We start from the raw sequence: 15,127 nt of genomic DNA on the forward strand, positions 1-15,127 counted from the left end.
TCAGAGGCACGCTGATAGAAATCAAGGCCAGAATAGACAGAGAAGCAAGAGGGCAGCTAGACCGTTAGAAACGGACATTAAACAACTGGAATCTAAGCGTATCGAGGACACCTCAAACTTAGAGATCCTAATAGAATGTACAGGGAAAAAATAAGAATTCAACAGGATCCTTAGCGAAAGAGCAGGTCTGTGGATAAGGAAATACAAACAAATCAACCTCAGTGAAGCAAATAAGGCAGGAAAAATACTAGCATCATACCTCAAACGCAAGCAAAGACAACACTGCATCTCCACAATAACAGATTCAAACAAGACACACACCCGACACAAAGAAATCCTACACACGTTCATGGAATTCTACAAAGACCTCTACACAAGGGATGACAACATTGACCGGGAGGGCAGCTCAGCCTACCTAGATAGATTAAACCTACCCAAGATAACGGAAGAGGAAGCCAAGCCACTAGGCCAAGATATAAAAATGAATGAGATCACCTTAGCTATAAAATCACTAAAAGATAACAAAGCCCCAGGCCCAGATGGATACACAGCACCCTTCTACAAAAGTTCCAAGATCATCTCCTCCCAGCCCTAACCAAAACCTTCAACCACTGCGCTAAAAAGGGGATAGTAACAGAAACCATGTCACAAGCCAACATAATTTTCATACCCAAAGAAGGCAAAGACCCACAATGTCCCAAAAACGACCACCCCATATCACTAATAAACCTAGATTGCAAGTTATATGCCAAAGTGCTAGCCACAAGACTAAACAAACTACTACCTCAACTGATTGGAAATACACAGGTAGGCTACATGAAGACACGCATGTCTCACAATAACACAAGACTTCTCTGCCAAGTCATAAAGCACTCCTCAAAATCACTCAACTCTGCCGTAGCAATCACGCTAGACGCAGAAAAGGCTTTCTACAGAGTATCCTGGCACTTCCTGGAGAAGTGCATGCAGGCATACAACCTAGGAGACGATTACACGAAGAAAGTCATGGCACTGTACAAAAACCCCAAAGCACAGGTAGCCATTAATGGAGGTTCTTCGGACCAATTTAACCTTGAGAGAGGAACAAGACAGGGCTGCCCGCTATCCCTTTCTACTTTTCCTACTAGCACTCGAACCCCTGATTAGAGATACTTTGGCTAACAGCAACATAGCAGGCGTAACAATCAACAACACCACAGCCAAACTTGCTGCCTATGTGGATGATTTACTCATAATAACGGAGAACCCTTCCCAATCCATACTGGCACTCATGCAAACGATTGAAGCATACGCTAACCACTCAGGATACAAACTCAATAGGGACAAATCAGAATGCATGCCCCTCAACATACACACAACCAGAGAGGTAATGGGGGCCTCGGGGCTGACATGGCAACCTGGGTTTGTCAAATATCTGGGTATCCAATTTGGGAAAAGCCTAAGAAGTACCTTAGAATTGAATGAGAAAACAACTCTGGGAAAAATCAAGGAGCTACTAGAAACTGATCACCCATGTTCATCACATGGTGGGTCAGAATGGACACAGTAAATATCACTACTATAGCTAACAATCTGGCAGGTATGCTACCCCTGGCTCTCACAGACGATTTCCACAGGAAAACAGACCACATGCTTAACAAATGTATATGGAGGGAAAAAAACAGAATAGGCCTTAAAAAACTGAGATTAGAGAAGAAATTGGGAGGGCTCAACGTGGCGGACCTGAAAACATTCCAACTAGCCTTCATAGCCAGACAGGGGATGCACTGGTTGCTCCCGAAACAGCAGTACACACCGACATGGCTCTCCATAGAGAAAGCCATTCTAAATAACACAGACCCACTGACACTCCTCACATCCAACAAACAAGCACTCAAGAACAACCCGATCTTCAGGATCACAAGGTATGCGCTGCTCAAAGTAGATCAGAAACTCGAAGTCAGCATCAATAACTTGCAATGGGAAACACTCTGGGCAAACCCCAAGATTAAATACAGGGGAAACCCACTCGACATAGAGTCATGGAGGAAGCTAGGAATATTGTACCCAGCTCAACTGGAAGCAGAAGGAGAACCCTATTCTTTTAACAGTTTGAAAACAAGACATGACCTCCCTGACATAGAATTGTACAATTTTGTGGCAATCAAAACAGCCTAAACAAAGTCAAAATTAGACAAACATAAACCATCAATCTTTTAGTTTATGGAAACCATAAAGAAGACAGGGCACCAAATCTCACTCCTCTACAAATTCCTCTGACCTGCCTCCACCAAACTCAACCCTAAAAACACTGGCTACTGGGAAACCCAAATAGTCTCCAAACTCACGGAACAGGAACTACAAAACCTCTGAGCGTCCCCATCAAAAAATATGATATCCCCAGTGCTGGCACAAACCAAATTCTGGCTACTCCACCAGGCATACTGGATGCCAGCCCGTCTCGCTTTGTTAGGCCTAAAAGATAGGATACCTGCTGGAACTGCGGCACAGAAAGGGGAGACCTAGAGCACCTCATCTTTCGCTGCACTAAGGTCAAAAACTTCTGGAAGAAGGTGCTCGACTTCACAAACAGAACTTTAGGCTGCAGCTTAAAACAAGCATTTGCCACAACAATCACAGCACACATTACATCAGACATCGCCACTCAAGAGGACAGATACCTCCTTGACTTCCTCCTTACGTCAGCAGTCAAAGCAGTACTAACCAAATGGAAGGACCCCTCCAAAGTCACGTTCAAGGGGTGGCTGAACTGGATGACCTTCCTCAGAGGAGCCGATAACACTGCACTCAGACACACACCTTGGAGGTACCCCAGCAGAGGAATGTGGTCAAAGCTAGACAAATTCCTAAACACCTACAAACCCCCACAGACAACGATTTCATGTCTAAATAAGCCACACCAGCTCAACGCAACCTCAAGGATCCAGCGATCTGTCACTAAAATAACCACCACTCACTTTTATGTTTTATGTACCAACTAGACACTCGCCCAATCGCAACAAACTATGTGTTTTATGTTATAAGTGGGCCGGTCTACGTGGGGCGGAACGGCGAAACCATCTATGTGTTATCCATATGTCTTTTACAATATGTAACTTGTAAATACCAATAAAAACATTTTTTTTTAAAGAAATGACAGTGCGTTTATGCAGGGACAAATATTTTTTTCTCTATGGAGAAAAGATTTTCCATTTGGGAAAACCACTTCCCAAAACTTTAGGGGTATTGCTTTCCCATCCTATAAAGGGTTTCACTCCTGCTACCGAAAGTATATCACTAGCATTTCAGGGTGGAATGAGGTTGCAGAGGAGTTTGAGAATACTGATGAGCTCATAGGTTTTCGAGTGTTCCTAAACACTGTGGGGCAGATTTACAAGCCCCTTGTGCCTCTTTTACACAGCCGTTGCGTCACTTTTGTGACGCAGCGACGGCGCAAAGCCAGCGCCATGCTGCGGGGTATTTACAACATGACACATCTGCTTCACGTTGTTAATCCCTGCCCCACATGTAGGAGTTCTGGCACGGGGGGGGGGCGTTCCAGTGCAGGAACGCCTCCTAAAAGTGGCTGAGTGAAATCTACAAGATTTCACTCAGTCACTTTTAGGGCTGTGCTGCATCAAAACCCTACGCCTCCTTGATGCAGGCATAAGGATTGACGCAGCATGTTAAAAATAGGGCACCCCGAGCCTTGCTGGAGCTGCGTCGCGCTTGCGACGCAACTCCAGCAATACAGCTCATTTCTGCCGGGGATGCGTCATGCATCTGCCTATCCGAGTGCCACAGTGCGCCGCACTGTAAATGCGGCGCATCAGTGGTGGCGCACGGGTGGGAAGATGCGTTGCAACTCTTCTGGCGCATCTCTGCTGATTAGCAGAGATGCGCCAGAAGTCGTAAATCTGCCCCTGTGTAGAAACCCTGCCCTGGAATGCCCACTGCTTCGATGGAATTTACTACTGCTATTCTATGAGTGAATGAAAGCTTTTACTACTTCAAGATATCTTTTTGTGAATTCCTTGCACTTGTAAATGTAGCCATTTTCACGTGTAAGCCAGATATGCACACCGGAATCGCAATGTGAATTGCTGGTTTCCTCTGGTGTGCGGAGGGCAGCAGAGAGGACTCCCCCCTGATTAGTGCACCCACTATAGCAGCTCAGTGCATTACCATGAGCACCTGTCGTATGCAATCAGGGGATCTTATCTGATGAACTGAGCTGTGTTGCTGTAATTGTGGTTGAGCAGTGGAAAGGCAAAGAGGGAGACTGAAATTGGTGAGTAGGAAGTACTTCAGGTGTGCCTTGCAAACAGCAATGGTCTGTGGTGTGGAGTCGTTTTACTGTGTTACCAAGAAACCAAGATGTCCTAAGGTACTACATTTCAGGTATTACGCTTGACTGACCCTTTTTCCTCTTAACTCTTCTAGAGGGGCTGTTTGTTATCTTGAGGCCCCTCCCCAGATCTGCAGGCCCCTCAGCTGCTCTCCATATTCAGCTTTCCTATCCCATGTTACGGGCTCTTGGCCACTGTCAGCTTTTCAGGTTTCTGCTCAGCTCTCCAGGACATAGCGCAGGTCTCCCTGAAGCAAGGCAGAGATCAGGTCTTGTGGTTCATTACCTTTATCCACAAAACACCAGATTGACAGTAGTCAACTAAAAATGTACAGAGCGCAAAAACCTCAAGAGAAGCTATATTAATTTAGGAAAGAATAATATTGCCTGAGCATACTGTTGTAGCGGAAATGTCCTCTCTAAGGTGTAACGTCACTTTGCCTTGCCCGGAGTGACAGACTGAGTATCTGGTATCCCAGTTTTTTTATTTTGGCACTAGCCTCACACTAACCTAGAGTAAGCACAGAGGCCCATGCTTTTCCTTGATGTGACTGAGGTCCTTGACCTGTCCTGTGACCGGAAGAGGTCCACCAAGTATGTACTCATTTTGCTGAAGGTAGGCTACCGGCCGTGTCACAGGTTTAGCATGTAGATCGGTGGTGCAGCTTACCGTATTTTGTGAATCCATGGTCATCACCATATATTTTTTTATCTGTGTTACTGGCGTATCGGCCCCACTGGTGTAAAGTTCTGCTTCAATGCGCTAACCCTAATCCTTGGGCTAACATCCCAAATATGTTATGCATGTTTATGCATGTACTTGTGTAGTATGTGCAATATGTGTATAAATGTGCCAGCGTAATGGAGGCCTGGGGGTTCCAGTTTGGTCTGCTCCTTTGTACATGATGGAGATGAGATTGTTTTCCCAGACAGTGGAGGTGTATTGTTGACATTTCTGAAGCTGGAGGCAGGAGATGTAGACAATGAAGTGGGGAGGGAGGACTGCTTAAGAAATTCATTCAAGCCCTTATTCGGAGAGGAGCTGCTGATTAGTCTTTCTGCATCACTGAAATTTGGAAGATGGTGGGGTGAAGGGTGGGATTGAAGTCTCTGTTGTTCAGGGTGGAAAGGATCTTTTAGGTGTGGCCGTCCTTTTGTATTCTCCCCGGTCACTGTTCAGTATGGCAGTTGATAAACCAGTTATAGAAAGTTCATGCCTCTTTGTGCCTCTGTTGTGGGTACTCCAGGTTGGAGACTACCCTGCTATGATGAACATCACTCTAGACATAGGCTGCTTCTGGAGAACAACCTAAAGAGGACAATTAAAAGAACTACCCTAACACCGTTCTGAGATCACAAACCAAAAATTCAAATCCCCTGCCTGCTTTGACTGTATAAAAGTGAGAGCCGCTGACCTCCTTGTTGTTCCAGCTCCAAGTCCTCTTCGACCAAGAAAGGAAGTGCTCTGCAGTGTACTCTGAGGACTGCTGTGCAGCCAGACCTGGTGTCGGACAGCCGCTTCCCAGATAAGAGAGGATATCACTTGTATTCTTACCTTGCATGCAAGAGCTGTGTTTGACTTGAATCACCTGAAAGCCAGCAAGTCTGCCAGTTGAGATAGGGAAAGATCTGGTCAACCCTCCAGGAGGTGTGACTGTCAGCAAGTGCCAGAAATCGCAAGACCCTGGTGCTGAGGGTCAACCAGGAGAAGGAAGACTGCAAAGAGCACTGGCAAGACTTAAAGAATGGGCTTAGTCTCTTCAAAATTGTGGTGTCAAATGAGAATCACAGATCAGTGGCTAACCTCGGTGCAATAAGAACATTAATAACAGTCACTGCTGACCACGCCATCAAAGTGTAAATCGGTGCCCATCAAAGCCAAAACCTTTGCCGGTCACCACTGCCGCATTTACAAAGCACACCATCTGGCTGCCAGCAGGTCTTCTCTTTCCTCATCTACGTCACAGCCCATCTGCTACTCAACACTAAGTGACCCAGAAGTGGACCTGATGCCTGCTGTGGCTCCCACCAATGCCAGAATCTGCATATGACGAAAGACTTCAGGCTGCCACTCTGGCTGCCCATCCTGCTGCAGACTACCCGGATTGACAGCTGCTTTTTAAACCTCTACGTCTCATCCTAGAAGTGGGAAAGAATGAAGACGCATGCTGTCGAAAGAACATGGGGACCTACGTTGTGGTGAGCCTGTATCAAGGAGCCTGTATTGAACTGATTGTAAGCATTATTAAACTGGGGTATGTATGCCCGAGTCTTGATTCATGTTGCATGAAACTCTCTAACCTAACGGAGACCTGCCTTGACTCACAAGAGGAGAGTGAACTGCAAAAAAACAGAAATTGGTCGGGAGGGATTGATCTGACAATACTTAAACCATAAGGGACTCACCTTCCCTTATATTGGGAACAGAAGTCTCAACATTGTTTTTTATAATCTATAAAGATGATCGCATACCTGATCATAACCACGATTACCAATTTTATTTATAGTAATCCTTCATGCAAACAAATGCTTTTATATAGTCCTATCAATAACCTACAAAATACACACACATATATATATATATATATATATATATATATATATATATATATATATATACACATACAACAAATGTATACTATTAACAAAAGAACCACACATCATATTCATATATACAAAAACACCTTTTCACCCAGAAGGTCACACTAAGAAAGTCAAGTGTCTCCCTGTTTGTTCAGGGGGTACACTAAGAGGTAGTCCTGTATATACACAATCGGTTCAGACAGATCCAGAACCTAATTTCTAAGAATGTGCTGAATCAAAATCAAATATAATTTAACAAATATCCTCAGACTCCTCTTGTCAAATATGGCATGTCGACGCGGACGCGTTTCGGCCTCCAGATAGCTTGGCCTCCTCAGGACAGGGGTGAAATGAACATCTAATATCACACTCTTGGCAGTGCATATAATTGCACCCGGGAAGTTCAAGAAGAGGGTATCTCCAGGACAGGAAAAAATTCTCAGACCACAGGAGCCCCACCAATAAGGTCAACCAATACCTCTTTCCTTTCGAACACTATACCGACTCTGTGTTGCAGCGGGATCTAAACACAGGAAAAGCATTTGTACACGACTTCAACCAAACGCGCACCGAAGATTCGAACGGGCGCCATTAAAGTATACAGCGTCAGTGTCACAAGAGGATTGAGGCCCGGGAAATGGGAAAGGGAGGGCATTATCCCAAGATGCAGTAGCCAAAGTGCCATTGCATATTATTGTACCTGCTACCATTACCTATGCTGGTACTCCATTTTAAGTGTGTATATTATAGTACTCGTGTTATAAAAGTAAATCACTATGATGGACAAACAGATTTTGTGCTGCTGGCTGGCTGAGTTCTGAGTTTGTGCACCCTCACTCTACCTCCGCGTAAAAGCATGTGACTGCTTGCCATTGCTACCACTGAGGCTCAAGTGCTGAAGGGGTTTTATCTGACCCACTATAAAATACCACGAAAATCCTGGATTCTCCCACTTCTTCAATCCTCTGGCCACAGGTTATGCCACCCTGCATTTCTCTCCCTGCAGCTCCTGGACTCGGTACATGTTGCAAAGTGCATAGTCACTTTTTTAAAAGCTAGCATTAAAATACGCCAAGCCTACGACTGATAAGAAATTTCTACCTTAAAGCTTGCGTAATCCTTTTTATAATTTTTATATTTTAACCTAATTTTTCTTCTAAGTTTGTCTCTTTATTATAAATAGTATTTTTATTTTACTCTAAATATTGTTTTGTTCAAGTCTATTGTTTTAAATTGTGTACTTTTTATGGTTACAAACAAGTGGTAATCGAATAAAAGCTTATGAAATGAATGACCCACTTTGCAGAACCATAGTAGGATGGATTCCCGTACATCAGAGGCAAACATCTCCACCCTCAAGAATGAAGCCCAATAGCCCATGCTTCCCTCATGCCCCCTGAACAGGGTTTGACGTCTTCTAAAAGAAAGAATGTGTATTCAAACCAACCAACTATGCACTGTGTGCCTCCTAACTCTATATTCACGCTGCCATTATCTTAATACTAGTTTTGCAATGGGAGTCAATAGTGCAATGGGTGCAGATAGGAATGCTGCAAGGTCCTTGGCAGTGAAGGAATTAAACCAAAGCAGTGAACACAACGTGATTTTCAATAAATGGGGTTCTAAACACCACGTCACTGATTCTGGATAGTCCGCTTTACTTCAGAACACATGACATAACTCCACACGTTATTCTTGAAGAGTTATTCTACAAAGATTTTTTGTACTCCTTCTTGGGTGTGTTTCAATACTTCTGATACTTACTTTTTAGGTCTGAGTTAAAAGCACAACTATTGCCAGAACTTGCATGATCAACAGAAAAAGAGCTTGTAGGGGTACAACTGAGTGAACGTGTTTGTTCTGCCCTTTTAAAAAAAATCTTGAATACAGTTCTTGATTGGGCAGAATTTGTGTGCGGCTGCCACAAAAGACTGCTTGTTCCACTCCTGTTTGCTCCTTAGGGGTGTTCCCTTACCTAACATGGCTACCCCATTAAAATGTAATGACCTGGCAACGTGCAAGAGGAAGACCCCCCAATCATGATGGGATTGTATTGGCTAAGAGTATGGCTTCATTAGCTAGCAGCAGTGTGACAAGTAGAAAAAATGGTGAATAGAGCTTGCCAATAAAGGTTTTTCCCTGCTGGGGTCCAACGTGATGACAGAGTGGTGTCTGGGGCTATTTATGTTTTTCTTCCCCACTTGCATTTGTGATGTGCAGAAAACACTCCCACTCTTTGTGACCCTCCAACTGATGTAGTGGCTGCTGTAGTCAGAGGCTATGGTCCCATTCCCCAAAAGCCTCCTGCCAATCCCTCCTCCCGCAGCAAAGGCGGTACCAAGGAGGGACTACTAAGTCTATGTATCGATCAAAAGCGATGATTTCAAAAGGACAGTAACAGGAGCCAGTTGAAAAGATGAGCGGGAAATGGGCTGATCTTGTATTCCATACCGGAATACATCTTTTGTATTGTATGCGATTTCCGATTGTATGTATAATGTGTGATAATAGTGTACTGTAAAGCGCTCTGATACCCCTGTGGGTCATGTTCGCGCTACATAAAACTTCATAAATAAATAAATAAATAAACCCACAGTCTCAGTTCACTCTCCCCAACTGCACCGGCTCCTACACAACCAGCTCCTCTCTCCTGCACCAGCCCCAAGAGCCTCTTCTCACTCTCCCTTCCAGTAGCCGCCCCTGCAATGCACTACCGCTATGCTGTCCAGCAAAAACTGGGCTCGAGTCGGGGTACCACGCGGGTGGACGGCGTCCCCCTACTTATTTTACTGGGAGCAAATGGAGCCACACACTCACTCTTTCGCCTCTCTGGGGCGAGATCTCGCCCCAGAGAGGCCAAAGAGTGAATGTGTGGCTCCATTTGCTAAGGGGTGAGCGAGGGGAGGCAATGAGTCTGATGGTGCAAGCCACCTTTTGTGACGTAACTTCCTGTCGTGACGTCAGCGTCCCCCCCACTTTTTTTAGGACTTGTGCCCTGTCTAGCCACAAATGATCCCCACACCCCATTTCTTCTCAGCAGCCGTTACGAAGGCCAAAATGGATCGGGTGTAGGGTCTGAAAGTACATCTATAGCCTGTGCCCTCCCACGCTGCACCCATAGGCTGCAGTCCCCATTCATTTCTCACACCAGCCCTCGGCCTCAAATGAAGTGCTTCACCGTAGCCTATTGTGCTTGTTCCCCTCCAGCAGCCTTCACCTGCTTTCCCCTCCTGTACCACATACCCGCTCCCTCCCCGCTCATCCCCACAGTCTGAGGCTGACCTCGCCTCCCACACCAGCACCCCCAGCCTCAGCCCAAACTCCTTTCCTGTACCATCCCACAGCCTCAGTGCTCTTCCCTCTTGCACCAGCCTAGTTGCAGGTGAAACTGAATAGGCATCTAGAGCCACAAGAAGAGCAGATATTCTGGGGGTGCATTTGAAGACATATGTGCATGTTAACAAGTGTTGTGTAATTTACCATATGTTCTGGAAGGGGTGTGCCTGCTGTGTAAGTGCTGGGTGACAGAGTGATGTGACTGCAGTGTTAGCGGAGTGAAAGAAGTGTGCATGCTTAGGCAGGGTGGGTTGTGTGCCAACGTAAGAGCTGCATGACCAGTGTGCCCATGTGAGCCGAGGGTGAGCTGTGTAATGGGTGAGTGGAATCCAGTGTAGAGTGAGGAGTGTGAGCTGTGCGAGTGCAGACACTCTAAGTAACTCACCATGTCATTGTAGGTTGGTAAGTGGGGTATTGGGTGTAATTTGAATTGGGATTATTGTGACATCAAGCAGGGACATGGGGACATAGGGAGTAGAGAAGTGTGGCTTAATGGTTAGAGCGGATGACCCTGATGCAGGAGTCTGGCCGGGACCAGGGTTCAATTCCTGCCTCGGCGGGTCTCTGGCTCAATTTCCTCGGACCTGATAATTCTCGCCTCGGTGCTTATTCTGATCATGAGCCCCACTGTGCACCTCTGGGCAATAGCTTGCTTAATCTCTACAACGGCCCCAACAACGATGAGGATGCCTGACTTCACCTTGGGGGTGCCCAGGAGTGGGCTCCTCACAGCGAAAGGCCAGGAAGGGTTCCTCGGCGGTATTCGTACAAGCGCCGAGATGCCTCCGTGTAGTCGTGCGCTATATAAGTGCGTAATTAATTATTTTTTTATTAGCTGATCCTGCATCAAAATGTCAGCCTTTTGGACATGCTTAAAATGACCTTTCTAGAGGTGGGAGAGCCACTGAAGGTCAGAGTCAGATGCTGGGCTCTCACTCGGAAAGATGTATTCTCGGAATCTCGAGCCAAGTTCTCCTATGGCTTCTGCCACCACCCCCTTTTGTCAATCACCAAGCCTTCTGTCCCTTCATCTAGTGTCTAAATTGTGCAACGTGAAACCAGGATACCTGGCATCAGTTTACCTCCTTGACAAAATGGTGTTATCGTATTTTACTGTGCCTCGTTTTTTTCAATTACAATAGTGACAACCTAAAAAAAACTCACTTTACGATGTGTGCTCTACGAAAACCTCAAATGTTGCTAAATATATTATTAAAACCCTAGCAATGTTCATATGATAACTTACTTGTATCTTAGTTTATTAATAGCATCGAAGACATGAATGTTTCTAGGCTTATGGGTCATAAATGTCACAGAGGATAGCAGGCACATAATATAGTATGAAAGGGGGAGTGAATGTATTAAACTACAACTCCCATAAAACCTGAGGAAAGGCATCTTCCCTGCTTCCTGAAGCCTTCCTATCTACTACATAAGCCCCTCCTTGAGACCTGTCAGGTGCTTGTCACCTGATATCGGAGATCGGACCGTCTGAAGCCCTGAACTAACTTGCTGCACTTCGGTGGAATTAGACGAGCCTGGCCGCTTGTCTTCGTGGATTCCGCGACCCCCAGTGGATTCTGCGTTTGTTTCGGGCCGAGCGCATTCCGCGCCGCTGGAATAGTTGCGTTTTGTAATCGCGTGCAGGGAAAGCCTGTGGGTGCGCTGGAGGACTGCCCTGAATACTTTCGGTATTTCAGGTTCCTCTACGCGCAAGTCAGCGCTGTAACCAATTTCTAAAACTCTGTTTGGGAAGGCGCGTAGAAGCGCTTGTTTCATATTAACTGTTTGTGGCGCTGGAGTGCATCTATTCAGCACAAGATCCAAATTTCTGTGGAAAGCGCATGGTGGCGCTAATTACAAAGAAACCTAACACGCATGGAGTATGCAAAGAATATTGAAAGGCGTGTGATTGTGTAAACCTATCCACATCCCTGATGAATACATTTCTACAAGTTTGGAGCTGCTGAAAAGCTTGGCTCATTTTTATTTATTCTGGCCGTTCATTGGAGGACGTATCCTGAAGAAACCCAGAAAGACACAGATGGGGTTTTCCATTGGTTTACCGATTTGCAGATAAGTACCAGTTTATCAAGTATTGAACAGTAACTTTTGTCTCTGTGTTCAGAGGAAATATATCACTGAGGAAAAGTGATCCAGAACTATATTTATTTTTTCCATTTACTTTGTTTTTGTGCCTTTTGTAATGGTATATATGAGGCAGCTTAATTCAGTAAGTGTAACTCCTCACATATTACATTGATAGTAATCTGAAGTGGTATGAGAACTGATCTTTATGTCATTGTCTCTCACACAGGGAACACAGGGATACCTGGTGAAGTGAGGCCAGAACAACTCCACAACTGCACCTAATTGTGTTCCTAGTTGCAGCATCTTTATTGTTTCGTTTGTCCCTTTTTTCCCCTTCCCCTGTTATGGTGGTGTCTGCTGAGTTTTCCTATACCCGCAGGTGGTTCCATAGAGAGGGAAAGGGAAACTTAGCTTCAGTCATCGGTCCCGCTGTATCCGGGTAATCAGGTTAGTGGTTACCTATGTATCTGTCATGACGGAGTGACAAGCCCACGGATACTTACAGCCTGAGCGATGGATACCAACACGGTTCTTACTTCTGTGTTGGACACTTTGACTGCCCTGCGTATGAAAGTAGATGCCTTTCAAGGGGAAAATCAAGAGTTGAGGAAAGAAATGGGCACAATGAGAAGGGAGGGGGAGGTGGCAGGGCTGTCTCGGGGTAACCATACAGGCATGAGAGGGACTTCGTATATAATTCAATTCAAAAGTCTTTATTTCGATTGAGTTTTTACAATCATAAAAAGTGCATAATAAAAGATTACATCAAACTTCTAAAAAAGATTATCACATACACGTTTGTAACCGATAGGTTAAAAGTATTTCAATTTAAGAAAAGACAGTTGATATCATTTAGATCAAAATTAAAAAGATATTTCTGATGGTTGTAAGCTAATTTTCAAACATGCTTTTAAGAAACAAGCTATACATTTAGCAGCAAATTGAGTTTCTAAAAACTGTAAAGCCAGAAGCGCAGGCCTACATCTTCTCAGGCCCATTTGTCGGAGGAGAGGAATAATCCAACGTTTGCGTGGGGTCTCATAATAGCTACAAAAGAATGTTACATGTAAGGTTGACTGATGTGCAATTCGGTCACAGGGACATCTAATCCAATTCGTGTGACCAGTTTGACACCCCGGGAAAAGAAACAAGACGGAAAAAGGAATCAAAACGAAACCTGGTTAGGACAAACTTTTCGTGATTTGACAAAAAGAAGGACAAATACAACTGAATGCCAGGTGAGGTTTGAATCATCAGTAGATGTGTGTTTGTACGTTTGCCTATCTCTGTGCATAAACGTAGATCTCTAAGGTGATTTACACACAGATTTTTCAAGGCCTTCCTGGATATATCAAACAGTGAAGAAGGGTCTGTAAAAAATATTAAACAATTTAAATCTTTCAGAAAGTTAAAAACGTACAATAACCATGGGATCTTTTTCCAGTGGGCCAAGGATAAGCAATCAGTTATTAGGGAGCGTGTAAGGTGGCATTGCTGTTTAGTCCAAATACGGTGCCATAAGAGGATCGGCTGGTATCTGATGGTATCCAATAGATAATCCAAGCCAAGCTCGATATGGCAACCATAGATTGGGGCGCTTTGAGGAAGGGCAAGAATGTATTTTAAAAACCCATTTTGAATTTTTTGGAGCTCGTCGGAGGGAGCGTAGCCCCAAACTCCCGCACCGTAAATTGCAACGCTGTGGCATTTAGTGTGGTAGATTTTGAGCAACTCGGCGGGAGCGGGTTTACCAAGTTTCCTAGAAAAGGAAGTCAGCGCCGCAGTTGTTTGCTGGAATAACAACTTTTTCCTCGCAATGGCGGGTTTCCAGGTTATTTGGTCATCAATGAGAATACCCAGGTAGGGATATTCCCTAGCATACTCCAATCTAGCCTTTTCTACAAAGAGAGGTTTCGGTTTCTTCACTTTTGGACCAATATGCATCACGAAGGTCTTGCTCTTATTAACTTTTAAACCCAGGGAGAGCATAAACTGGCAGTACTTGTCCAGTTGTAATTGGAGCTGTTTTAATGTTCTCGCCAGGATGACAGAGTCATCGGCGAACAATAGGGCTGGAATAGGCCGAGTGTTTATGCAAGGAAGGTCCTGGCTGCTTTCCAGCATCGCCTGTTCTAACCCGTTAGTGTAGATATTAAATAAAAACGGGGCAAGGACGCACCCCAGTCTAACACCTTTCGCTACGCTAAATGACTGAGATAGTTCGCTGTTTGTACCATACCTCACGCACGCATTGGCGTCGGTATAAAGCTCTTGGTGGAATTTTAGAAGGGGAGGATCAACCCCCAAGTCCCTCAGGATTTCCCACAATTTAGAGTGAATCACGCAATCATCATACCCTGCACTTCAAGAAAACTGTAATACAGCCTGCAAACAATTTAATGAATGGCTGGAGAATGCAGTAGAGCTAACAGTCCCACGAAAAAAAGCCACTCTAAAAAGAAAAACCCCCTCACAGCCATGGTTCTCGGAAGCACTAAGAACCCAGAAACAGACATGTAGAAGAGCGGAAAAAAAGTGGAGAATTAACTATGACACCCATCTTAAACAAGAATATAAAGCTACCTTAGCATGTTATAAAAAACTAATCATAACGGAAAAAAGTAAATACTTTATCCAGAAAATCAATGAGTCAAAAAACTCAAGCAAAACCCTATTTGACACTGTCCAAAATTCGAGAATAACAACTCAGAAGCACTATCCTCAGACTTCTGTAACGTGTTAGGAGAATTTTTTGTCAGCAAAGTATCACTAGTATATGACTCTTTTAAA

Source organism: Lissotriton vulgaris, chromosome 9, assembly GCF_964263255.1.
Source record: "Lissotriton vulgaris chromosome 9, aLisVul1.2, whole genome shotgun sequence".
Lineage (NCBI taxonomy): Eukaryota > Metazoa > Chordata > Amphibia > Caudata > Salamandridae > Lissotriton > Lissotriton vulgaris.